At 48.0% G+C, this 27962-nt stretch overlaps 1 long non-coding RNA gene across 2 annotated transcripts; it reads left to right on the top strand.

The window, feature by feature from the left end:
- The first annotated feature begins 4402 nt into the window (after positions 1 to 4402).
- LOC135363930 (uncharacterized) lies at positions 4403 to 27840 on the top strand. 2 transcript variants are annotated; one of them, XR_010410354.1, is made up of 3 exons: positions 4403 to 4524; positions 16716 to 16951; positions 25646 to 27840. It is a non-coding gene; the product is annotated as an uncharacterized LOC135363930 (long non-coding RNA). The 2 variants fall into 2 exon arrangements; XR_010410355.1 differs by lacking the exon at positions 4403 to 4524 and adding an exon at positions 4535 to 4684.
- The last annotated feature ends 122 nt before the right edge of the window (positions 27841 to 27962 follow it).

The raw sequence follows: 27962 nt of genomic DNA on the forward strand, positions 1-27962 counted from the left end.
CGTGCAGAATATGTGCATCCACGCTAAAAATGTCCCTGTGCTCCTTGGCAGCCAATCCTTCTTCCCATTCCCAGCCTCTGGCAACCACTGATTTGATTTCTGTCCCTGCAGGGTTGCCTTTTCCAGAATACCATGTACATTGAATCATGCGGTATGTAACCTTTTCAGTTTGCTGCTCTTACTCAGCATCATGCTTTTGGGATTCACCCATGTTTTGTACATATCAGCAGGTCATTCCTTTGTACTGCTGAGTAGCATTCCATCGTGTGGATGTAACCGTGGTTTACCTGTTGCTCGGCTCAGGGACATTTGGGTTATTTCCAGTTTTTGACCACCCTGTAAAGCTGTTACAACATTTGTGTAGGTTTTTATGGGAACATGTGTTTTCATTTCTCCTGGGTGACTATTGAGCAGTGGGATTGCTTGGTTATATGATAAGTCTGTGTTTAACTTTATTAAAAATAGCATTTGTTTTCTTATTCTTGGCTCCACGTTATTTTCCTTACCTTGATTAGCTCTTCATGGTGATTTTATTTACCCTTGTTGTCTTTTCACATTGGCCTCCTGACATTGAATAAAACCATCTTTCTCCATAGTTTTCAACTCTGGTTACTCATCAGAATCACATCTACAATGTAAAAACTATATTATGGTTGCCAGAGACATTTAGTTGATCTGAAGAGGAAAGGATCTTTTATTTGTACTTGAAAATGTTTCATGTGTCATCCATATTTTATTGGTCAAGGTTGAGAACTTCTGTCTGAAGTATATCATTTAAAATTGTGGGTGAAAAGAGAAATATTAAAGATGGTAGAATAAAAGGAAATGTAGGAAGGACAGACAGATGAGGTGCACCTACGCTGTCCCTTCCCCTTTTGCAAAGGAGAATAAGTATGTGCTGCATGCGGGAGTGGGCTTGGAGACAATGTCTAAGTACCTTGTTTAATGTTCTAATGGCGGCTGTGAGAATAACCCAAACCAGAAGCTCTTACAGAGGTTGTCTATAAAGTGTGGGATGAGGAGGAGGGGGATACAGGAAGAGGTTTTTACTCTTCATTTAACATCTTTCTGTACTGTGTGAAATACTTTCTACCATGTCGATGTGTTATTTTTATAATAATAATTTAAGATATGAGTTTAATTAAAGGATCAATTGCTGGTGTGAAGTGGGTGTTGGAAGGTGTATTGTCAGTATCTGGGGGGCACTATTTGTAGGAATAGGTTCCTACCAGAAGTGCCAGGAAGGGAGGGCATCCAGAATCCAGAGAGGCCAACTTTACTGAGGTGGGAAGTCTCCACTGAGGAGGGAGGATGGATGTGTGTGTGTTGGGGGGGGGGGCTGTGCTTTGTGTGGAAGGACAGGGAAAGGCTCTGAGTACTCTTTGGGGTGCGGTCCTCTCAGCTCTTTTCATTCACTGATGGAGGGGCATGGATTGATGACTTAAGGAGAAGAGGCTGGTTGTGGGTGGGGGGGCAGCAAATGTCATGGAGTCAGTGAGTGAAGAGCGACAGCCCTGGACCATAGGAATAAGGTTGACCAGATGGCTGAATTCTGGGACGTCCAGGTCCTTAGCCTCATTATTTCAGAAGATGATGCTGAAGACAGTGAGACCCGGGAAGATGAGTCTTAAAGACCACTCCCCTCCCATGACTGTGTGAACCATACTGAAGTCGCTCGGAGCCCCCAGAGACCTGTGGGGAAAGCAATTGTGATTTTCTTAAAATAAGGGCTCAGGTATAGGATTGGGAGAGTAAGCCCTATTTGTCCCCTAAAGATCTCCCCTACGGTCTGGTTCTCAACCGGGTGTTGCCAAGTATCCCTGGCACCCTGGCATTTTACCTCTGCTCTGTGTTCACGTTGACACCATGTCCCTGGTTCCCTGGCAGTTATACAGCACCTTGCAAGAACTCAGGAGTGATGCCTCCCTGACTTGTGCTCCTGAGTGCCTCACTCACGGCACCCAGGCCCTGGCCCTGGTTGCTATTGTGAGAAATGGCAACAGGAAACCCTATGGAAATGGCTGGTCAATTTCTTCTCAGGCTTCTAAACGGAGCTATGGTTTCAATTCGGGAACGAGTGAATAAAGGCTTATTCAACATGAGGAAATTTTATTTTTTCACCTCCAGAGCACTTTTTTCCTGGTTTTCGATATACTTTGGATTGTCTGCAGTAAGTAGAATACTTGAAAACGTTGAGAAAAGTCATGAGAATAGTATAACTATCTGGGTGTTTTTAAAGAAAATCCAGCAGAGGAGTTTGCCCCTTCCAGATGCAGTCATGTGCACGCACATGTGGGACAGAAATGGCATTCCCAAGCTCTTGGACACATTTTTAAGATAAAAGCCTTACTTTCACGGGGAGTAGGTAGTATAAAATTACTGTGTTTACCGCAGAGTAAGAGAAATGAAAAGCAGTACGTGAATGAATCCCATTTGCTGGATATATTATGACAGCTGATCTTCTGTGCATCAAAACATCTAAAACTCCATCAATTTTTCTAAATTTGCTTTTACAAATCAGTGAAGCTTAAGGGTAATGTGTTTGTTTCTATATAAATTACATATGTGTAATTTTAAGAATTTCTGAGTTTTAGTTATTTTACAAAGAGGTATTTTTTTTTTTTTTTTTTGGTCTTACTCTGCCTATCAGTCCTGTTGGGAAAATGAAGATCTCATCACTTGCTGGGCAAGATGACAGTGCAGACAGTTTGCACAAATTACTAAACTAACCGCGGCCCCAGAGCTTCTCACGTAATTGGAAAACATGTGTGCATGTTGCACCCCTCTTTAGGAAATACGTTCTTAGCTACGTGACCATCGGCGCTTCTCCATCAATTCCAGATGTGGGATTGTATCATCCATGCTGTCATGTACCGTGAATAACATGGGTGGACTCTGTGCAGGGCACGCACATGGTTCCCACCTGCAGCGTTCACCGTGTCAGGAGCATGAGGAGAGCAGACAGCACTTTGATATGGTTCTGGGCGAGTTTTTTCCTTAACCGCATAAGCATCCCATTTGCCTTCTCTGACCTGAAGCAGCAGATTTCGGGCACAGCAGGCTGTTACCTGGACCTGCCTTTCCCAGTACCATTTCTTTTCTTTTCTTTTCTTTTTTTTAATTTATTTATTATTTTTAGAGAGAGAGAGAGAGCAGGTGCACACAAGTGAGCGAATTGGGGGAGAGGCAGAGAGAGAGAGGGAATCTCATGCAGACTCCCTGCTGAGCTCAGAGTCTGACACAGGGCTCGATCCCAGGACCCCGAGATCATGACCTGAGCTGAAACGGAGTCGGATGCTTAATGGACTGAGCCACCCCGGCACCCCTCCCAGTACGATTTCAGTCTCCCTGGGTGTCAGATGGTCAGTGGCATGTGGTGACTGTTCTGCCCAAATCGGGTGCATGGCGTTCATGGTTGTGATGTAGCCGCCGAGGAACCGAGGCTATGACACGTCTACACATCTGAACGGCATGGTGGTGGTGGCTGGTGCAGGAGGTGGTTGGCATGGGTCAGATTGGCCCCTCTTTCCCACACAACCTTCCAAACTGTTCCAGACCTCGTGAGGTGTGCCTCTAGGTGCTCCCCACCGGTGCACTCCCAGCCAGCCTTTCGGCCTCCACTTTCCTTCTCTGCTTCTCCAGTTCCCTCCACAACGAGGCTTCGAAGGGCACAAGAACATGCCTGTTCCCACTGCCAGGGTGGCGTTGCTTAGTGTCTCTGTTCCCGGAGTCACCTTGAGCAAATTCTGCATGGCATGGCCCACTGTTGCCCACCCCTTCTCACCCCGCCTGCTGCACCTTTGACCCCTTCCCACCCCGCCCCCCCGCCACGAAAGCTCCCAAGGCATGGAGGCTGGCTGCATCCTCTGCCCTTCAAATCCTGACGGAGGTCACCGGTAACAAGCAAGCTCATGCCCCGAGATGTCTCAGGGTGATGGGTTTATGTTTGCTCCTTATTCTCTCCTGCACTCTCTCTCAAAGCTTTCACGCATTCCTAAAATTGTCAGTCCCTGCTTTTTGTGTATTGTTATTTTTAAAAGAAGAGATGAGAACTCAGGCTTCCCGGCCAACATGGCCTGGGATGAGTTCCCTGCACCAGGACTAGGATCTAGATACCAGGCCCTATGAGGGTCAGCCAAGGGCTGACCCGATGTGTGGACCCTTCTCTGTCTCTGCAGCCTCCCAAAGGCGCCCTGAAAAGGCCTCCTGCTGGACAAGTGTGCTTGTGGGCACGCTCATCTGTACCTGCTGGCGTGTACTGGAAGCTGTAAGCTGAGAAAACCAGGTGGGAAAGACCCTCTTTCTACAGCTGTCTCTCCGGGACAGCACCCTCAGGTGTTGGGGAGCTGGCTGCAGGAAAACCAGCTTTATTGCCCGGGAAGTAACAGGCAATTGGTTGTATGTGCGGCTGAGAGCGCTTAGAGGCCAAGGGGATGGCCCAGTTGGCACTAAGTGTTTGCTCTTCCGGGCTTGGGAGGTGCAGACGCTGTCGCCCGAGCCCTGTGACACTGCTTTACTGTGCCGGTAAGTGCACGATTGCCGATTTTGTGAGTGTGACTGCAGATACCAGCGCTCGTCTCTGCTAAACCCCTTTACACCTCCCGAGGAGCCTTTCTTCTCCTAGGACCGGCGTCATTGGATCCCGCCAGGCCCAGCTTTGCGCTCCTAATCCCTCTTGTTTACAGTGAGTCGAATCTCCGTCATACGTAGCGTGTAGCCGGACAAATCCCCCCTCTCTGGGTTCTGCCGTGGGACCACATCAGTTAGGTCCCTGACAAGGGTTTTAAATGTGTCTATTTCTTGAAAGAACGGACGGTTTTCAAAGCTTTCAACCTTTCCCCATAAACAAGCTAGAAAGGGCATGAGAGGCTGGAGAGATAGGGGACCACCCGGGTACAGGACCAACCACGTTTTCAAATGGAAAGTGAGTCAGTTTCTCTGTGCTTTGTGCGCCTATGAAGAGACCCAGACGAGTTTTATGATAGTTTTGTCTTTTAAAAAAGCAAGAGGAATTAGATCCATACGACTCACAGATTAGTATTTCGACTCCCCACTCTTGAGTACTCTGTCCCGGCTTGGCGGCCCCTGGGTCTGTGAGTGTTTGAGGCCGTCTCGAGGGGCCGGGGACCCCCAGAGCGGGTAGTCCGCCAACACCATCGAGGAGCCTGGGGTGATGCCTGGCAGAAGACGAGGAACTCCTTTATTTTTATGTGTGTTGGTTCAAACACAAAGCTGTTTTTATATGGATGACTTGAGTCGAAATCAACCTATCAAGGCTTTTTAAAAATTGTAGTAAAATATATGCGACAATTTACCATTGTCACCATTTTCAGAGTGCAGTTCAGTGGTGTTAAGCACATTCCAGTGTCTCCAGGACACGTTCATTGTCCCCAGATGAAACTCTGCACCCATTGAGCACTACCTACACCACCCCTCGCCCCTTGCCCTGGCGCCCACCATTCCTTTCTCCGTCCCATGAACCTGACCGTTTTGGGGACCTCCTGTAAGTGGAGTCACACGGTATGTGTCCTTTGCAACTGGCTTGTTTCACCCAACACGGTGTGTTCAAGTTTCACCCGTGTAACAGGGGTCAGAATTCCCCATCTTTTTATTTATCTATTTTTTTAATTCATTTTTTTAAGATTTTATTTGTTTGACAGTGAGAGACACAGCGGGAGAGGGAACACAAGCAGGGGGAGTGGGAGAGGGAGAAGAAGGCTTCCTGCCGAGCAGGGAGCCCGATGCGGGACTCGATCCCAGGACCCTGGGATCATGACCCGAGCTGAAGGCAGATAGATGCTCAACGACTGAGCCGCCCAGGCGCCCCACCCCATCTTTTTAAAGGCTGGATAGTATTCCACCGTATGTATGCACCACCTTCCACTTACCCATTCATCTCCTGCTGGATGTTTGGATCGTTTCCACCTTTGGCTGTTGTGGACAATGCTGCCATGAACATGATGGGTGCGCAAATATCCGTTGGAGTCCTTGCTTTCATTTCTTTGTGGTTTACACCCCGAAGCGGAATGGCTGGATCGTATGGCAATTCTATGCTGAAATGTTGGAGGGACTGTATTAATTGGTTGCTGCTGTGTCAGTTTACATTCCTGCCAACGGTACGTAGGCGTTCCAGTTTCTGCCTCCACTTGTTAGTTCTCTTCTGTGTGTGTGTGCTTTTTAAAAATAGCAGCTATCCTAATGGGTACGAAGTGGTAGCTCATTGTGGTTTTGATGTCTCGTTCCCTAATTAGCGATGCTGAGCATCTTTTGACGTGCTTGTTGGCCTTTGTGTATTTTGTGCGTGCGTGCGTGCGTGCATGTAAGTCCTCTGCCCGTTTCTGAATTGGGGTGCTGTCTGTGGTGGTGGATGATTGTGGGGGGTCTTTGTGTATTCTGGGTGTCCGTCCCTTATCAGATAGGTGATTTGCAAATGTTTCCTCTGGTTCTGTTGGTTGCTTTTCGCTCTGTTCCTCGTGCCCTTCCAGGACAACTCCTCAAGTGTTAGTTGGCATGTTCAGCGCCCCCCGCTGGTCTCTGCATGGAACACAAGAAAGTTATGGGACAGGATGTAATGCATCAGTGACCTGGCTCCCTGGCCACCGTGGGGTGGGAGGCAGACAGATCTCAGGATAAGATACTAGGCCTCTCAGGATATAAAGGGAAGCTGGTAGACAAATCCTGACATTATTTTAAATAATCACATGTTTGTGGGCTCTCCCCCCTCACTAGGCTGGGAGGCAGGACCCACACTTGGCATCTTGGAAGCCCAGGGCCCACCACTGGGTGCCTCTCCCAGCTCTGTCCAGGGAATGAGCCCGTGGAACACAGTGTCACGTCTGCGGGCCTGTCGGTCTGCGACCTTGAATCTGTGCCTGAGCTAGCCATTAACCCCATGCCCTGGCTGCAGCCGGCCCTCTGAGGCTAGTCAATTCTCACGCAGAAATTAGAAACCATGAAGGTCACAGGTTACACATGAAAGAATCCCTATCTGCGGGGCAAACCTGAATCGTTTCATTAAGTAATGCCTTCCAGACATCTCCTGCCCTCCGTGGCTTCTTGCATTTTAGACCCCAATGCTTGAGGTTAACCCATGGGCCCGCCCCATCCCAGCCTCTGGCCTGAATTGTCAGTGGCAGTGGACACAGAGTTGAGCTCTGGAGTCAAATCTGCTGTCCCTGCAGGCTCTGAACCATCCGGTCTGCAGCCCAGCTCTGGGATTCGGGGCACCTTCTTTCCTCTTTGGCTGGTGATCCCCGGACATGCTCAGAGCTGGCTCCAGGCTCTGAGATGAGCATTTGGAATCCAGAACGCCCCTTTCCTTCTTTGCCTCCTCTGGGGCTGGGGTCTGCCGGCAATACAGAAATGCTAAGATTCCACACTTGCCTGTTAACACAGAAGTCTTTCCCTCCGTGCTGCACCGTGTTATGGAAGAACTGGGCTTATCCCTCCCATGAAGTTTTCCTTCACGTTGCGGTCATTCACGGGGTGTGATTGTCACCACATTCCCTGGAGCGCGCTAGGCTTTGAGATGACTCGTGCCTGCCTTTAGAGCTAAATGACCAGAGTTAGGCCACCAGCCCCCAGGAAGGGAGGGAGCCCAGCCCGCCGCCAGAGTATGTCTTCCCGGTGGAAGCCGAAGTCCCAGCTCTGCACTCAGGCCGTGCGGGCCGTCCCCTACGATCGTGTCAGCCCTCCCATCTGGACGGGGCCCTGGGCCTTCTCCCTGCACCACCCAAGGGCTTTCTCTGCAAAACACTGCCCACCCTCCCCCAAGAGTATTCTCCCACCACTCTGTAGCGTGAGAAATGATTGTGGTTTTATAGTCATGTTTGGTCCCAGATGAGCAGGTGCAAGCTGTGCCGCAAAGGGAAGAGGCAGGGGTGCAGTTTCCTGGGCTCAGAGGACCAGGCAGGGCCTCGAGCGATGGGGAGGGGCTCCTGAGGGCATGGTCAGCAAATGCTGTGTTCAGGGGGGCGGGGAGGGCTGCCTTGGGGGTCAGGAGAGAACAAAGTGGGGATACTAGGGAGGCGTCTGAAATCTAGAATTTGTCTTGTGGGTAAGGAAAAATTCCTGCAGGAGTGACTTGGGGGTGGGTGCTTGAATCATGAAATGCTTAGCGGCAGGAGATCAGAAAGAGGTGGCTGCTGGGAGCCCAGAAGTCCAGCCTGAGGGCTTAGGCAGTCAGGTAAGCGTTTGTGTCTGTGTGACTTGACGGTGTCCTTTCCAGGGGTCCAGGGCACCATGAGGGTGGGTGTCCTACTTGTCCTTGTGGCACCCACACCCAGCCCATGATAAGGGCCTAGACCCAGGTTGGGGTGGGATGACAGGGCAGGGTGCGGGGAGCAGTAGGGGAAGAATCTTTGGGCTGGTGGGGGAACACGGATGGCAGGAGGTGAGCCCAGGCAGATGGGCTCTGACCCCCTGGTGCTCACTTTTAGGAGAACTGAAAGTGGACAGGGAGCTACCAGAAGCTTTAGGATGGAGATTCCCTCAGGCGACATGCAGGGGTCACCCATGTCTAAAGTGGATGAATGATTGCCGTCAGATGTCTACCCTGTGCTAACTGGGAAATTCTCACGGGACACAAAGCACGTTCACTTTGGGCAGTTTCAGCCTTTAAGTAGGGATGAGGGAAAGTGGTCCTCCCCTTACTAGTTTGTGCTCTGGACCCAGGACAAGGAGGAGCTGAAAAGGCAGAGAAAGAGAGATGCCCCTTGGTTGGAGGATACAAATCCAGTGCTCCTGGGCCTTTGACCCCCAGGTATGGCCTGGGCATGCTGAGGTGGATCGGGTATGACAGGATGAGTCTGCACTGGGACAGGTCTGTGCAAAGAGGAAGAATGTGGGGAATGCTTGCTGCACCTGGTTTGGAAAGAATTCCTGTCCTTGTCCGTAAGTGCCCTGCCTGGGCTGGGGTGGCCGCGGGCCCGTGGGTGGGGGAAGCGGGCGCTCTCTGCTCCCCGCGGCGGGACGGCTCCCTGCTCCCCAGGTCGACCCTAACATGTGTGCTTCTGAGAACAAGGTGAACGGAGCCCATAAAGATAGAGCACATGGAGAAGAGAAACAAGGAGGAGGACCATGCATTGATTTTCCTCCCCAGCAGCCAAGGTGCTCGACAAAGCCAGGGGAGAATCTTTCTTCCGCTTTAGGTCGGAAGCTTTATGCGTCTCTCCATCAGCATCCATATATTCTTGGGCTTTGCTCTGGGGGAACCAAACATCTTCCTGAAGAAGGGTGGGGAGCCTCTGACCCTTTGGACCTTGTTGCATCAAAGGGGATTTGCCCCTAATTCGTGGGTCGGGCCACTCAGACATCACTCTGGTCCCCTCCCGGTGTTACCATCCCCGAGCTGTTACCATCACTGTGACTTCTTAGACAGTGAAATGTGCACATGTATTTCTCAGACTGGAGGTTTGGCAAGCACGCTGCCAGAGGCTGGTATGGCCACAATTGCTTATCTTTTGTCTTTTTCTCAGCAAAATCCCAGGCATGCGTGCACAGGCCTGGTACCGTTTGGTCGGTTCTTGTGGAGCTCATGACCCCAGAGCTGCCCCCACATGCGGCTTTCAAGAGCGACTTGCTCTGGATGGCATTTCTGCTTAGATTTTGCCAGAATGGCCACCTCCCGTGCATCTTTAAGACTTCTTTCAGGTGGCTGTTCCTTCCTGGAGGCTCCGTCCTGCGGCTGACATGGTCGATCTGTCTGCCCAGCACTGTCCCCTGCCTAATGACAATTTCTGCACAGCACCCTGTGGGCCTGAGCCACCTCCCAGGGCTGCTGTAACCAAGCACAGCAAAACATCAGAAGGTAGTCTTTACAGCTCCGCAGCCCGCAAGCCCAGAATCAAGGCTGAGGCAGGGCTAGGCTCCCCCTGAGGGCCCTGGGGGAGGAGCCTCCCTGCCCTGGCCATGCCCTGGTGGCTCCTGGCATCCGTGGGGGTGTGGCTGTGTCCCTCCAGCCTCTGTGTCATCTTCACTGAGGGTCCACCCTAGTCCAGGATGACCTCAGGTAATGAAGGTAACTTAATCACATCAGCAAAGGCTCTTATTCCAAATAAGGTCACATTCTGAGGCTCCAGGCGGTTCTATCTGTTGGGGACACACTCAACCCACTGTGAGTCCTCTGTGGCTACTTCCCTTTTTACGTCTCAACAAGCAGGGCGCTGGGGGTTTGAACACCTCTGAATGCTCTACTGGAGAAGGTGAACGAGGCCACTCGCAGCTCCTGCATGTTTATCTTACACGCTTTCCCGGCAGAAGAGGCACGGGATCCCTTAGATCCAAAGGAATGCTCCTGAGAAGTCCTCAGGCATAGCCTGGGTTAGGTGCTGGGCCCCCGTGGATCAGCTGTGTCTGGGGGGCCGGCGCCCCCCCCCAGGACCCATGCAGGCAGAAGGGGTGGGGGACAAGGGTGTCACTGGTTGAGGAGGTGACTGGGGACCCCTGGAGGTGGCCGGTGCGGTGAGGGGTTGGCCAGAGTCCCTCTTCTGGGCCCAGAGAAGCCTTCCTGGCTCTCCAAGGCCAGGTCTGACGGGTCAGAAGGGACCAGCTGCCCCCAGGGGAGAAAGTCAGAGGTAGGTCGGCCACCCCAGCAACAGCCTTTAGAAGGCACTTAGGAGACCCTGGTGCTTTCTGGAGCAGCTTTGATGATTTGGGAGTGGCTGCAGAGAAACAGGGTCAGGGCTGCCTGCACTTGGACTGGGGCCCATTGAGTCGGCTCAGTCTTGTCGGGGCGGTCGATGGCAGAGTGTTTCCACCGAGGGGCTGAGAGGCACGTGGGCGGGCACTGGGTCCCAGGTGTGGACAGATAGCCATGACTTTGCTTTCACCTCCAAAGAATTCCTCCCTGCGGCCGCACGCCATCGCCCATCTCCTCCATTCCACTCACTAGCTTGTCCCCTGAACAGACTTCTCCTTGTCACCCCAGCCTGTGGTCACAACACTTTGTGGCCATCCAGGAGAGGCCAGCCTAGTCTGTTCTTTCTCCATCTGGCTCCACGAGGGCCTCTGCGGACCACTAGGCTGCCCTGGCAGAGCCAAGACCATCCTTCTCGAGACAGCTGTGGCTGATGACATCCCACTGGATGGAACTGTCCCCAAATTTAGACATTTCCTTCCCTGTTTACATCAAAATCCATGACCACTCTTCGTAAATCTGGAGTTTGGTGGTGATGGAGCAGGAAGAGTTTGTTCTAATTTATGTTGTTGCAACTTGGGACGTGATAGATCTATGTTCTGTTGTATCCAACATTATTCTTACTACAGATGAGATAGATGCCTATTGAAGCTTTTTGGAAAATACAGAAAAGTGTAAACAAGCAAATTAAAATCAGTTGTGAAATCACCATCACTTGCTGACATTTTGATGCATTTTCTGCACGTTCTTACGCATTCTGTGGTGGTTCAGAGCAGCGTTTGTTGCCGTGGAGGCTGTGTAGGAATTGCCCGGAGGTCTTTTGAGAATTCAGCTTCTGATCCTGAAGGCTCAGGGCGAGGCCAGGATCGCACTTGTCTGAGATTCAGGCCGTGCTGATGCTGCTGGTCGGGGAGCCCCACCCCTGCGGACCAGGGTTGGAGCTCAGGCGGCCGTCCACAAGCTGCCTTCCCCCTTTGACAGCACCAGGGAGCAGATCCACTGCCCTCCCTGAGCCTCAGTGTCCTTATCTGTAAGAGGGGGATCGCACCCGCCGCGTAGAGATTGGGTAAAGAGTAAACGGGACGAAGTATGCCAAGGTTCAGCTGTTGTCTGGCACGGAGCAAGTGCTCAATACATTGTAACTGAATTAAAAATAAACGAATTATCTCCCAGAACTCTGTAGTTTGTACATGCAGCTTAATATCCTGCTTGCTTTCACTCGACATCATTTGGTGAACATTGTTCCAATATTAAAAATTCTCTGGAAACATCATTTTTAATAACTGTGTTTTAATGACTCCCACTGTGTTGATGGACCATAATTTATTTGAGCATTTAAGATGTGGAAATAATTGTTTACTTGTGTATTATTTTATAATCCAGTGAAATCCTATTAACATAGCAGCTATTTTATAGGAGAGGAGAGTTCTGGATTTTTATAAAAAAAACAAAAACAAAAAATGTGTGTTTTGCTTTTCTCCCCTGGAAAACAAGGGTCATAAGGAATTTTGAGACAACAGTGGCAGCAATTTATAGACCTCGGGCAAGGATTTTTTTTGTTTTTAAGTTCTGAGGATTCTTTGCACCTATGGGCTCTTGACAACAATGACAGGAAAATAGTGATATTACCAGAAAAAAACCCCCAAACCCCAAACCAATCTTTATAGACCTAACTACAATAAATAAAATCAGGGATTTTCAGACAAAAAGGATATTTCATGTCTTTGCTTCTAGTGATGGAGAAAGTAACTATTAAGAAAAAAGTGAGTGAGCTTGGGAAAAATCTTGGGAAAAATTTTAAAGAAGAATTTCAAATATTTTAGGCTCCTTTTGCACTTGGAAGTGTTTTTGTTGTTGTTGTTGGTGGTGGTGGTGAGTTTTTTTGTCACTTTCATAGCCAATAATCCATTTTCAAAGACATTTCATCAACCCTGGAGAATGATGTCTATTTGGAATCCATCTCGAGCATTTTATGGGGCTACCCTCTTTTTTTTTTTAAGATTATTTATTTATTTATGAGAGAGAGAGAGAGAGAGAGCAAGCACGAGCAGGGGGAGGAACAGAGAGAGAGGGAGAAGCAGGCTCCCCACTGCCCAGGGAGCCCGATGTAGGGCTCCATCCCAGGACCCCAATATCATGACCTGAACCGAAGGCAGGTGCTTAACCAACTGAGCCACCCAGTTGCCCCCTGGGTCTCCCCTCTTCATGGGCTCCCAGAAGCTGGCTTGGAGGGGAGTGTGCATGTGATGTCTCTTGGAAGGGACACCATCCAGCGGAACTCCCAGGCAGGTCCACCTGTCAGAGCGGCTGCCAGGGAGACTGTATGGACCCTCACCTATGGTAGAATAGTTCTCGTACGACTCAGGAAACTTCCACTGTTGACAACTTTTGCTTGTTTATAGCTGAGGATAAACATTGATTGTCTTAGTATCTTTAATGAGGATTTTGAAACCTTGTGACTTTTGTGGACTATGAGCCGGGGAGTGGGGAGGTGGTTTGTGGCCTCCATTCATTTTCCCTCTGGACAGTGAGGGACCCTTGACAATCGTCTTTCTGCTGAGACTCATGCCTGGCAGATGTCAATTATTCATTCAGAAAAGCCCTGTGGGGAGTAGCAGTCATCCCACCAAATTCCCTTATTCTCTGGCTGTTAGTGCTCTCCTCATACAGGGGCACAAATTACACTTGAGCATGAACATCGATCCTTTGCTGTTCACGCCATCATCCAACATCCACAGGAATTTGTCAAGTGCTCTGAATCCCAGACCTGCCTGTTAAACCCTAAATCTACCTCGGTAGAACCATTCTGCTGGGTTGCCTTCTAGGGAAATTTGTCAAGGTCTGAGCCATGCTGCTGGTTGGTTTCCAACGTGTTTGGGGTCTACGCATGCTAGCGTGCAGGTCCATCCAGTTTCCTGCAAGGACTAAAGACATATTTGACTCTTTTTCCTCTCTTACTGACATTCGGGAGAAGCTTGGGTTTCCCACTCAGGTGGTCCTAGAAATAAGTTGTTTTTCAGCTTCTTAACTCCAATAGACCCTGTGACATCTTCATCTACCTGTTGCTATTTATTTTTTATCAGTGATCATGTTTATCCTGGGCAGCGTTGCCAGGAAAAATATTATTTCATTGATTTTAACATCTGTTCACATGAAATCTGATCTTGGAATTCACTGGGTCCTGTTCTCTGACAGCTCTGAATCCCAGTGTTCATGTGCCCCCGGGACAGTCACACCCATGTCTACAACCAGCAGAAGTTGTTTTGCACCTTTGTGGTATGTGTGCGTTGCTTTGTTGTTTTCTGAACTGATGCATGCTTGCCTCAACACATTTATGTGATGCCAAAATACAGACACAAAGGAAAGGTTCTCTGTTCTTGATCTCTGCACCTCCCCTCTGCAGGACCCGCTAGGGTGAGGTGTTCTGGAAGGGTTTCAGCTCTTCCCAGACATTGGCAGCTTGCCAGGATTGTGGAAACCTGACATCCCTGTTCTCTTAGAAGCAGAGCGTGTTTCTTTGGTGGACATAATAACAAACTAACCACAGTCGTGCTTTTCTACTTGGGAGGGGTGAACAGGCCGAGCCAGGGAAAGTTGGCTCAGGCACACGTCTACCCTGCTGCTGTTTGTCAGACACCAGGGTCCCTCTCAGGGGCACCCCGGGCAGGTCCCTCTGCATGCCTGAGAGCACACCGCCCCCCACCCCCCGAACAAAAGGGCCATTGGAGGGTGAGGTGACTGGCAATGGTCATGTCACACAGACCACCATGTGTCCTGGGCAAGGAGAGTGATTTATAGGCATTGTGACCTGGTCCTGTGACCTGGACAAGAATGGATCCTTGTTCCATTTCATTACTACTCAATGTCATGTGACCATCCTCAAATCCCGGCTCCATGAGAAAGGACGGCGCTTGTCCTCGTGGCCGGCCCTGAGACATCCACAGAGCAAGTCCCAGGTGGGAAGGAACCGGGTCACAAACAGTCACAAACACGCAGGGGCATTTTGCTCTTGGGCTGTTGGCTGTTCCTGCGGTCACAGGAAGACCCATGCTTACCTCAGCCTGAGTCCGGAAACACGTGTTTTTCCATGGAGTGGGGATCCTCTTGACCTGCTGAGGGTGGTTTTATAAGAGGTTTTGGCTCAAGAGCATCATTAAAAATTATCAGTGTGAGCCATGTCATACCTAAAGAAAATGTTGATCTCTGCCTCCCTTCATGGAAGATGTTGGTCTGTGGCCTTATACGCCATCTTCCTTTGCAGGAAGTGCTGTCATGCAAATGAACCCCAAAGCTGCTGTCCCCTGAAAACGCCTCTCCAAATCTACCCAGAGGTCTGTGTATGGAAAGGACACTAAAAGGCAAAAGGAAGAGCTGAAACCTTACCAGACATTTTTAAAAATTTTTAAAAATTTTCATTGTGGTAAAATACATATAACAAAATTTACCATATTAACTATTTTTAAGTGTCATTTCAGTAGTGTTAAGTACCTTCAGATGGCTGTACAGGCATCTCCACCATCCTTCTCCAGAACTTTCTCATCTTCCCAAAATGAGACTCTGGACCCACTTAGAGACTCCCCATGTCCCATCCCCCCAGCCTTGGTGACACCATTCTGCTTTTTGTGAATGTGACCCCCTACATACTTCATGTCAGTGGAATCATGAACCGTGAGTCATCCTGGGGCTGGCTTACTTCACTTAGCATAGTGACTTTAAGATTCATCCCTGTTGAGGTGTATGTCAGAATCTCTTTCTTTTTAAAGGCTGAATCATATTTCATTGTATGGATGGACCACATTTGCTCATCCATTCCTGTCAGTGGATGCTCATGTTGCTTCCACTCTGGCTATTGTGAACAATGCTGCTAGGAACATGGGTGTGCAAATACCTCTCAGAGACCCCGCTTTTAATTCTTTGGGGTACATACCCAGAAGTGCAATTGCTTGGATCATATGATAGTTCTATGTTTAATTTTTTAAGGAAACTCCATATAGTTTTCTAAAGTGGCTCTGCAACATTTTATACTCCCACCAACAATGCACAAGGGTTCCAATTTTTCCATGTCTTTTGCAATATTTGCTTTCTATTTTCTGATAGTAGCCATCCAAATGGGTGTAAGGTGATATCTCTCTGTGGTCTTAATTTGTATTTCTCTAATGATTAGTGATATTCAGCATCTTTTCATGTGCTTATTGGTCATTTATGTATCTTCTTTGGAGAAATGTCTACTCAAGTCTTTTGCCCGTTTATAATTAGGTTGCTTGTTTTTTGTCGTTGTTGTTGTTGAGCTGTAGGAATTCTTTATATAATCTGTATACTAACCCTTATCGGATGTACAATTTGCAAATATCGCCTCCCATTTTAAAAGTTGACTTTTCACTGTGTTGATGGTATCCTTCAATGCACAGAAGTTTTTAAAATTTTGATATAGTCCAATTTATCTGTTTTTTTCCTTGGGTTGCCTATCATACAATTTTATAGAAAAACTTTTTTTGGTGAAAACATTGAAGGGCCAGACAGAAATGAGAAAGCACCTCATGACAACAGATTTCCTGTGACTTCTGGAGGTTGCCAAGGTAATTGAGAGATTGCTGTGTGGTGTATGAGTGGAAGCCCATGTCTGTCTGACTCTCCAAGGGATGAGCAGCCTTCAGCTAACATTCCCTCCGTACCACAAAATCCACAGGGCTCAGCAACCGTAACAGCCCTGAGCTCAGCTATGGAGACTTAAAGGAGCACATGCTCTCTCATTTCAGAACCACAGACTCCTGGCCACCAGAGAACACAGCCCTGCTTGTTATGTGTCATTTCCATACATCTGTGCACACGCACACCACACACACATACATACACACATGGACAGCTGTAGATTATCTCCTAATTTTTCTTCTTCTGATGTAAACATGACCAGATATCTCTCGCTTTAATTATCATTGCATTTTTGAAAGTTACATGTTGTACGCTCTACATACTGTGTTTTCTATCAAAACAGAAATTCTATCCAAGACTGGGGCTCTAACTCCCAAATGCACTTTAGTAAGCATTCTGAGACTTAACTGTTTTTCTGTTTGCACCGTAGGAAAAGGATCCTCCCCAAAATACTGGAAGTGTTGCTTCTGTTTGGGCACCCCTCTCACCCTTTCTCCTGGTACTGCCTCAACTGCATGTCACCACTCAGACCTGAAGCTTCATCTTGGACATCTCTGGAGCCATACCCTGAATTTGAGGCCGGGAACCTGGCCGGTCCCTAGACCCCTCAGCTCAGCACGTCAGAACGAGAGCAGCATCCCTGCACATCCTGGGTGCCCTCCTGCGGTCAGTCATGTTTTTGTGGGTCCACAGTCACTTCTGGGGACCTGACTATTCTCCACTGTCCCCATCCACCATCCTAGAAGCTGTCATTTCTAGAAAGTCAGTGTCTTTCTAGAAAGTTCCCTGTTTCTCATCCCCTTTCATCAGCATTCACACTGCCTTTAATCCAGGTCTGGTCTCTTCCCTAGCAGATGGACTGCTTGTTTCCCGCTTTTTCTGCCTGTTCCACTGTTACCACTGGCCACAGCTCCTTGAGGTCCCACACACGGCCATCCCTTCCCAAGAAAGACACAACTCCTTCAGCCTGCAGTCTCTGCCCTCCTCCTCTGAAAGAAGGAGGCAATAAACCCCCCCATGCACCTGCAGGCTGGGGTTAGAACTGCCAGGATGGAACATGAAGGAGTCAAGTTGAATCAGATCGTGAAGCCCCCCTCCCCCACCCAGGGGCCAGCGCAGCATCCCGGCTCATCGCTCCACTGGCTTCCCTTTGTGCCACACCACTCTTCAGTCAATGTTCCAGCAGATTGGAAAACAAATCTAAAGGCTGTGGGCAGGCGGAGGAGGTGGCCTCAGCTGGTCTCAGTGAGTTCAGGTGCAGAGAGTGTGGCAGAGGGAGGGGACACAGCAGGGTCCTAAGGTAACCAGCAAGTTCAGCGGCCAGAACCACAGCCGGAGAGCAGCCTGTGGGGTCAAGGTCTCAATCTACCTTTGTCCTTTCAAATAACACTCCCCGAAACAGTGCACCGAGGAGTTACGCTCTGTAGAGCAGAGAGACCAGTTTTGTCTATTTTAGCAGAATAGGGCAGTAAGCCGAGCGGTGCTGGCTCATGGGTCTGAGAGGAAGAGATAGTTGCATGCTTTCAACCCTTAACCCCATTTCTTACATTTGCTCTTTCCATTTGATCAGTTTGCACACGGACTGCATGAAAGCAAGTTGTAAGAAAGCTGAGCCATTCTCACGCTCACCAAGGACTGTTGCCTTTATTAGCTCTTGTGAGAAAGCAAACATGAAGTGCATGAGCTGCCGTCGAAATACTGAGTACAAGTAACTGTTTATGGGGCAATAACATTTCTCTCACTTCCCATGGTCTCTTACATTACTTATTTCATCATTTTCCAGGAGCTCCAAATAAATCCTTTTCTTGGAATCCACAGAGCATTAGGATTCTGGGTACAAATATACTTTATTTGATAAGGAATGAGCTGATGCAGCTCTCCACAGCCACTGATCAGGAGTTGAAATCACTGCCAGTAAGAACAAATCCCAAAAGAAGCAGAAAAACTATGCAAATGCCCTTTGTCTCTGATGTAATTGATTTTTAAAGTAATGCAATTAAAAAAAAATACTGGTTTTGCAGCGATCCATGCCTTAAGCCGCATCGTTGATACCCATGAATCTTTGGCCTTAGGTATTGTTGACAAATCTCTTGACCCTGTCATTCTGAGACCCACGCTGCCAGGGCCAGAGTTTCCACTGAGAAGTCTGGCCAGTGGGACCCAGATCTTCCAGATAATGTCTACTTCATCCATTCATCCATCCACACGTTCACTCAACAAATATATCCTGGACTCTTATTACAGACAAAGCACCAAAAATGTATTTTTTTTTTATAGGAACATGCGGTAATTAAGTCAAATGTCAAAACAAAGGGAACCGCTAGGCAAAAATCATTGGCACTCTTGCTCTGAAGAAACAGACCATATGCTTGGGAATTGCAGGGGATGGGGGTGGAGGGGTGACAATCGCTGTGCACCCCCTGCAGAGAATGGCAGAGACTAGCTCTCACTCGTGGGCATTAACAATCCAACTCTCAACCTGGGGATTGTAGAATCTGGTTCTTTACAACTTGGAGTCAAAGGGGTCTGAGTCCCATTCGGAGTCTGCAGCTGCTTGTCCATCATCAACGGTGAGGGTTTCCTGAAGGAGAACAGACGAAAAATGGACGCGGCAGCTCACGTTTTAATTCAGTGTTCGTTGGTTGAGTTTGACAAACTGGAGCCAGGATTCCTACTCTGAAGGCATGCAGAGTCCAAGGTGGACAAACAGTAACCCTGGGTGACACATCGCCTGTAGACCTGCTGCCGAGATATTCTCGAGCAATTGGGAAACCAGTGTGAGCCAGATGCATCTGATCTCCCTGCTGCCTTCCGTGTGGTCTCCTTCCGTGGAGCTGCCTGGGTCATTTTGTGCCTTTGTGGATAAGGAGGCCCTCCGGTGTGAGCACGTTGAGGTGCTGACTGCTCCCTGCTTTCTCTGCTGATAGCCACACACAGTCAGTACCCCGGGGAGGGGGGGAGCTGTCTGGATAAAAGCCACCAATAACCCAAAGAATCTTCACATCAGATAGGGCTATAGGGAGTGTCTAGTCCCATACTTGAGGTCACACAGCCAATCAGGAGGGCAACAGCCCTTTAACCCAGCATCATAGCAGTTGGGGTGAGGAGCATGGACACCCCAGCAACGAGCACTTCCCCAGGGAAGCAAAAATTACAGAGGCCCCTTCTCCAATGCTCAGAATATTCCCTTGGTTCTTCTCTTTGGCTTGCCTCTCACTCCCCGGCCAATGGAGCAGTTCTGTTATCTCCGTATGTAAAGCACACTCTGACCCAGCCACCCCTTCCCTAGTCCACCCATCCCATCTCTGTCTTTGCTGTTACAGCAGCTTCCTAATCTCCCTCCTAGGGGCCACTCTGTCCCTTTCAGTCATTATCCAACAGGGGGGTGGTGCGGTGCGGATTTCCACTGTAAAACAGATCATAGCACTTCTCCAAGCAGAATCTGGCTCAGGCATGAATTTCGCTCGGCTCTATGTGCCCTGGACCCGCCCATCTCTCCCCATTGCTCACTCTGCTTTCTCTTCTTGGAATACACCAAGATTATTTGTGCCTCTGAAATTTTGCACTTGCTGTTTCCTCTTTCTGGATGTTTTTCTGCTCCTCTCCCAGATGTTTATAAGGCTGACTGCTGCTTCTCATGAATCTTCCTCCAAGTGGACTTCCCTGACCATCTAGCCTCAGATAGCCACCTCCAGCAGCCCCACAGTGGCTGAATCATATCACCTGGTATTACTGCCTTTGTAGCAATTATCACTGATGGATTTATTTTGTTCAGGTATTTGTTTGTTTGTTTTCCGCCCTTGTTTCTCTTATTCACTTCTATATCCCCTATGGCTCTGTCTTCCCATTGCATGGTGTGTTCCACCAATTCTTGCAAAATGTATTAGCTAGCTATTGCTGCTACAACAAATGACCACAAACTTAGTGGCTCACAGGAACACAGATTTATTCCCTTACAGTTCTGGAAGCCAAGGGTCCTAACATCAAGGGTCAGCAAGGTTACTTTTTTTTTTCTGGGGGCTATTATTCCTTGCCTTTTGCCTACACTCCACAGCTTGTGGCCTCTTCCTCACATCACTTCTACCTCTGCTTCTGTCCACATCTCTGACCCTCACACTCCTGCCTCCGTCTGATAAGAACCTTGGTGGTTCTATTGAGCCCATCTAAATAATCTCTATCTCAAGGTCCTTCACTTAATCACACCTGCAAATCTCTTTTGCCAAGTAAGGTCACACATTTGTAGGTTTCAGGAAATAAGATGTGGACATCTTTGGAGTCCATTACTCTGTCTACCACACTAAGAAAAGAATACGATGTATGCATGTGCTGGTTTTAAAATGTGTCCACAAATTGATATTCCTCCCTATAAGAGATAGTGCTAACTTCCTTTCTCTTTGATTGTAGGCTAGACTTAGCAACTTTTTTCTAAAAAATAGGAGATGGTGGAAGTGGGTTTGTAACTTCTTGGAGATTAGGTCTAAACTGTGAGATTCGGTCATAAAAAGCATTATGACCTCTCCCTTATTCACTCTCTCGGATCACCGGCTCTGGGGGAGGACAGCTGCCATGTTGTAGGGGTTCTCAAATGGCTCTGTGGCGAGGTCCATGTGGTAGGGAGCTGAGGCCCCCTGCCAATAGCCATGGACAGGGCCATCTTGGCAGTGGATCCTCAGCCCCAGTTGAGCCCTTAGTTGACTGTAGCCCCAGAAAACACCTTGATTATAAGCTCATGAGGACCCTGAGCCAAAAGCTCCCAGCTGATCCACTTCCAAATTCCTGACCCAATGAAACTGTAACATAATACATATCCTTATTGTTTTAAGCCATAAATTTTGGAGCAATTTACTGTACAGCAAGATACCTAAAACAATAAGCAATGTCAGAATCCCCCAAACAAAAGAAACACATTATTTTGTGCTTTGATAGTCTTTGGAACTCTCTTATCTAGTCAGGACCCCACACCACTCTGAGGGACAAGGTGAATAGAGTCTGGTTCTATGACCACACTCTCAGGATGATGGTCTCTTCAGGGTCATCTTCAGAGTCTCCCTGGAGCTTCAGCACAGCACACATAAGTCGGCTGAGACTCTGACTCAGGACAATCCAGGCAGGTACATTTCGGCTGAGACTCTGACTCAGGACAATCCAGGCAGGTACATTTCCAGTTTAGTTCCATTTGTCAATTCAGTTCTTTCTTCTTGGTGTGATCACTGTCATACCTTCTTCCAGATTCCCTTTCTCCTGTCTTTTTTGGTTGTTGTTACTCATAAGTATTATCTGATGTTTCCTGGCTACCAACCAACCTGTCTTCCCTTCTACTGTTTCTTTTACCTCCTTGTCTTAACAACAGCCACACACCTTATCTAATGGTCCTCTGGATCCCGCCAATCTTCAAGATCCTCCTAGACGACATAGCTGACCACCCAAGAAGGCCACCTTGCCTGATTCCTGCCTGGGATCTCTCTGCTGTTTGTTAGATGTTTGCACCTTCTCAGGCCATCAGCAACCAGATTCAAATATAAGCCCTGAGTCTTCTAGAAAACCAAGTTCAAGAAGATTTTTTAGAAGTCACTATTGTGAAAAACTCACGTCCTGTCTCTTCCAGAATTGTAGATGGAGACAGGGTTCTACTTTGAGCCAAAGGTGTCCAGATAATCAGGGTGGAGAGATAATGCTGGCCCAGTTTTAGTCAGCTATACCTATGTGGTGGTTATTTCTGTAAAGCTCGTGAACCATGTGAAAAGTCTGACATAACACTTTCTATAAAAAGAGGAAGATGAAGTATCTCCTCCAACCACAGACCTATGAGTTGGGTCCGTGGCAAGAATTTAGAAATGACTTTCAAGTACATGGTTTATAAGCCTCTGGAGAGGGAAGGTGATCATTTGAAGTCAGTGGGAGTTCATTGAGGGCCAATCATGCAAGATTAGTTTCATTTCCTTGTTTTGACAAGGAAATTGGACTCACAGAGCTAAGGCCTTCTGTAGACATAATATATCTGGATCAAAACAGCACTTTTGGAAGTTTCTCATGACATCCTTTGGATGTATAAGCTGGGGGATCACACTGGATTGGTAAGGGATTAATGGCTATACCAAAATGGGGCTCCAGTTAGTGGGCAGCCTTCAGCTTTCCACAGGGCTTTGCTATTTACCCTCTATCGTGAAATATCTCTGTCTATAATTTAGATGACTTTGATGGCACACTAGGTGTTATTATTAACAATATTAATAGTTCTTATTAATGAAAACAGTGACAGTGGTGACAGAACTTCCACTAACAGTTACTGGGTGCTCACTGTGGTCCAGGCACAGTGCCCGAGGCATCGCAAGGATTCTATTATTAATGCCCCAGAATCCAGTAAGGTAGCAACTATGACTTTCCCATCTTACCGAGGAAGCAAAGGCCGGCACTGGGAGGGAAATAATTTGGGAAAAGACAATTTAGCCTGTCTAACCCTAAGCAGTTTACAGCCCAGTGCCCAAGATAGAACAGGGTGGAGGAAGGGGTGGAGAGGATGGTTGGCTTTATTTCATTTCCAAGGGGGTCTCATCCAAGCGAGGGGGCTCAGCAGCTGGATTCTCACTACAGAAACCCTGCTCTCAGCAACCTTCCCTTGGGAGCCATCATCTTGATCCTGGGGAAAGCCTGCCTGATTTTAGGAAGACCTCCAACCACTGGCTAAGGGGGAAGTGGCAAACCAGGACAGGGGTGGGGGGCTTGGCAAGTGATGAGCAGGTGTCAGGGCCTGAACCAAAGGGCGAGCCTCAGGGCAGCAAGGGCATTGGTGTAGGCTGAGCATTCATGGGGGCAGCAGGAGAGAGCCCCAAACGGAGATTGGGCACCTGGGACCCCCATTGCTGGAGGATACTGGAGGATGCTGGGTTTGGGCAGTCAGAGTAGTTCCTGACCCCAAGCCCTGATGGCAGGGTATGGCGCCATTTTTGTGTTTCAGTGTTTGATGTACAGGGTTGTCTTTAAGAAAGAGGAAACACCAAAGATACAAAAGTAGGGATCCGATGTTTATAGCAGCAATGTCCACAATAGCCAAACTGTGGAAAGAGCCAAGATGTCCATCGACAGATGAATGGATAAAGAAGAGGTGGTATATATATACAATGGAATATTATGCAGCCATCAAAAGGAATGAGATCTTGCCATTTGCAACGACGTGGATGGAACTGGAGGGTATTATGTTGAGTGAAATAAGTCAAACAGAGAAAGACATGTATCATATGATCTCACTGATATGAGGAATTCTTAATTGTAGGAAACAAACTGAGGGTTGCTGGAGTGGGGGGTGGGGTGGGAGGGATGGGGTGACTGGGTGATAGACACTGGGGAGGGTATGTGCTCTGGTAAGGAGTGCTGTGAATTGTGCAAGACTGTTGAATCTCAGATCTGTACCTCTGAAACAAATAATGCAATATATGTTAAGAAAAAAAAAAGAAGAAGAAGAGGGTAGCGGGAGGGGAAGAATGAAGCAGGGGAAATCGGAGGGGTAGACGAACCATGAGAGACAATGGACTCTGAAAAACAAACTGAGGGTTCTAGAGGGGAGGGGGGTGGGAGGATGGGTTAGCCTGGTGGTGGGTATTGAGGAGGGCACATTCTGCATGGAGCACTGGATGTTATGCACAAACAATGAATCATGGAACACTTCATCTAAAACTAATGATGTAATATATGGGGATTAACATAAGAATAAAAAAAAAGCCAAAAAAAATAAATTAATTAATTAAATATAAAAAAAAAAAGAAAGAGGAAACAATTACACGTACTAAATTAGGTAAATGAGTATTCATTTGTATTTGAAAAGAAATCACAACAAATCGCACATCTTGGAAAGCTGACATGAAACTCGTAAGTTACAAAATCAGAAAAATGATCTTGTTTTCTGTCATGTAGAATTATAGCTAATGTTCGTACCAACTGCCCAGCCACTGTCTATAGTACTTCTCCCTTCCATTTGGCTCCAAATCCTTTGGTTGGGTCTGTATTCAACAATAATTTTGGATTATTACTTTCTGTAGAAAGACAAGACAATCAGCTTACATCTTCCCTTGGCAGGGTCAGTCAAAATAGTTTTGTGTTTTTGATGGTCTAGGAATGTTTCCTTTGGTTTCACGACCCATCATGGGTCGCAGGTAACGTTGGGAGGCAAACACTGAAGACTCAGGTGAACTTTTAGGATTGTCAGCTTAGATCTTCCCTTGGCAGGGTCAGTCAAAATAGTTTTGTGTTTTTGATGGTCTAGAAATGTTTCCTTTGGTTTCATGACCCATCATGGGTCGCAGGTAACGTTGGGAGGCAAACACTGAAGACTCAGGTGAACTTTTAGGATTGTGGTCAAATTTGGAAAAGTGGCTGTCACAATTCTTCCCTGTATGATTTCAGGGTGTTTCTATGTCTGTAGTAGGGGACTGTCCCTCAGGACGCTCTGTGTCTGTGACATTGGTAGCCAGTTGGTCAAAGTTAACGTGTGAGCAGTCTGGATGGGCAGCCGAAGGGCATTAGGAGGAGTCCCAGAAGCTATTCCTCCACCAGGATGGTGAGCAATAACATAACTGTCCACAGAAATGGACACAAACCACAGAAAGATAGCCTGTGAACACAAATCATTTTCCCAACTCAACATCCCCCTAAATGGATTCTCCAGATGCCCCTGGCCTCTCCAACACCAGCAGCAGTCCGGAGGAGAGGAAGGAGTGGAAAGAATGGTGGGTTTCACCAGTGGTGCCAATACATTACTCTTCAAATTGTACAATACGAATGCCCATGGGAACACATTGCTAGGCCTCCAGGGCCCTGAAATGGACATTCCATCTTCATCACATCAATCCATCTTGCTGATGGGCCGGGGGAGCTGGTTGGTGCAGTGCCCAGGCAGGGTGCGCATCCAAGTGGTTGCACAGGGCTGGCGGAACCTGGGGCAGGTTGCAGGCAGGCATGTGGTGGACAGGACCCTGAGTGGGCAGGATGGGCTTAGTTCACAGCTAGGTTCTCTGCCACCACCTAATGCGCAAGATGTCATGCAAAACCCATTTGCTTGCCTCTGCTTGTCACACAGTACAAATAGAATCTAGTCCTCGATTGGTTAAGCTCTTCGAAACTTGGAAACCATTATTCATAGTATAATGATCTGTACAGCAGCCAGAAAAGGATCAATACGAGATTTGGACACTGTTTTTGTTCCCATAGACCCAAGAGGACTTGGTCCAGCTCTGGGTGACTATGAAAACCTTGGATTCCCATTCATATGATAGTGACAGCTCTTCAAGAAGGCTCACTCTGAGAGAAATAGAGAGGAGCAAAGGATGGAAGGACATTGCTTATTTTTATTTTCTTACTCTGCTGCAGGGTCGAGCATGTTTGCCTGCTGTGAGTGAAGAGCGTGGGGAGAGAGGGAGCTTGAAGATGCAGGAGCGCCTGGAATACGAGAGGGAGAAGAGCCCCAGGCACAAGCCTTCTGGCTCGGAGGATGTCAGGCTGCCTTGTTTTGTTCTAATGCTGACGTTCAGAAGAACAAGATCTATTGTCGGAACAATGCCTTATTTCTCAGGTTTACACATAGGAATGTATGTTTCACAGTGTAGCTGCAACCCCGATGGAAGATATTTTAACTCAGCCCGTTATTCATCGATTTGATTGGTTGATTGATTGATTGATATACTTAGCTCTTTCCACAAATGATTTTAGGCGCTTTTCACAACATGGATGTGTGAACCAGGAAAAAATAATACGTTAGGACCGGGGGCACCACGCTTGGGAGAGGAGCTCAAGAAGGCAGAAGTGTGGGAGCTGAAGAGGCAGAGTGTAGGAAGACAGACAACCGACACGGGACCCGTGCTATTCCCCACACCAAAGCTGACACACAAATTTGGCTCTCAAGGTCCTGATGGCCAGAGCAAAAACAGAAACATGAATCTGTTACCAGATTTCAGTGTTCACAAAGAAAGAAAACACATGAGTCCCTCTCTCAGGGAAGCAAATTTCTCCTGGTGTGTGTGTGAGTGCATGCATGTATGTGCATATGTGTGTGATGTGTGTATGTGCATGCACGTACGGGTCTGTGCATGTGTGACGTGTGCATGCATGGGTGTGCAAGTGCATGTGTGCCAGAGTGTGCACGCACGGGTCTGTGCATGTGTGACGTGTGCATGCATGGGTGTGCAAGTGCATGTGTGCCAGAGTGTGCACGCACGGGTCTGTGCATGTGTGACGTGTGCATGCATGGGTGTGCACGTGCATGTGAGATGTGTGTGTGTGTGTGTGTGTGTGTGTGATGTGGGCATGCATAGGTATGTGCGTGTGTGTGACACCATCTTTCCCATGGGCTTTGTGAGTGATGTGGCGCACAATGTCCTCAGTCACTCAAGGCTCTTTCTTGGGTCATCACTACATGCATTTGCAGAGTTTAGTTGCAAAGTGCCACTCTGACAGAGCAGGCAGCCAGGGAATACAGACTGTACTTCATGAGGAAAATTCTAGAACCCGTGGAGGACTGCATGGACTCCATGTCTCTCAGACATTTCTCAGTGGAAGCTTGGGTAAGAGTTGCTCTGGGGATGGATGGTTGCCTTTGAAAGTGCACTGAACTCCTTTGTGTTATTGGGCTGAGGTCAGACCCAATTACCTCAGAGAGCTTCTTAGATGGTCACATTGCACATAAGTTTTTGGAACTGAGGACCCAAACCTAAATTCCCCCCTACAAGTAAACTGAGGGGGATTAGGAACACATTAGGAACCAGTGGGTTTCCCAAAGTTTATCCCATACAGAACATTGGAGAAATTACTTTAGCTTGAAAATTTTTGAGGTAGACTCGTCATCATGACCAAGGGAAAAAAAATCTCAGTAATATTCTCATAGAACATCAGTTTTGATTCCACATGATTTCTCAATGGAACCAGCAAGAAGAAATTATTACAAATTGTAGCCTTAAAGAGCTCCATGTGATGACATTTTTTATAGAACATCTGCTGGAATGAGGATTTTAGTTTGAGACAAGTTGATATCACACTATAATCTCTGGCAATAATTAACTAGCAGGACTGGTTTCATGACTGAGATAACTCCCTGCTCTTGCCCTGAGTTTCCTGGGCAGGGGGGTGGGCAACCAGCCCTGCTAAAAAACCGTTCCAATGGTAAAGGGGGGTGGGCACAACAGTCTTGTTTTATGCCATTGGAATTACAGTTTGATTTGCAGAGAGACTCGATGTAAACAGTGGTGTTTAGATGCAGCTCCCACATGAACATGAACCCTGAAATTCACACTGCTTACCCTGCAGCCTGGCTGGGGCCTCAGTCAGAGCCTGGGGCAGGTCGATGGGAGTGATAAGCATTGTTTCGTTGATTAAGAATTCTTCGGGGGCGCCTGGGCGGCTCGGTCAGTTAAACGTCTGTCTTCAGCTCTGGTCATGATCTCAGGGTCCCGGGATCGAACCCCGCATCGGGCTCCCTGCTCAATGGGGAGTCTGCTTTTCCTTCGCCCTCTGCCCCACCCCCTGCTCATGCTCTCTCTCTCTCTCTCAAATAAATAAATAAATAAATAAAATCTTCAAAAAAAAAAAAAAAAGAATTCTTCAAAAGGGGTTAAGGAGTACAGCCAGGCTCAGTTAGAACTGCGGGGACCTTGCTGAAAATCGTGCCATCTTGACCATCCGTCTTGATGTGAGC

Source organism: Mirounga angustirostris, unplaced genomic scaffold (genome assembly GCF_029215605.1).
Source record: "Mirounga angustirostris isolate CCGP_5_RB_7025 unplaced genomic scaffold, mMirAng1.0.hap1 SCAF_3, whole genome shotgun sequence".
NCBI classification, from domain to species: Eukaryota; Metazoa; Chordata; class Mammalia; order Carnivora; family Phocidae; genus Mirounga; species Mirounga angustirostris.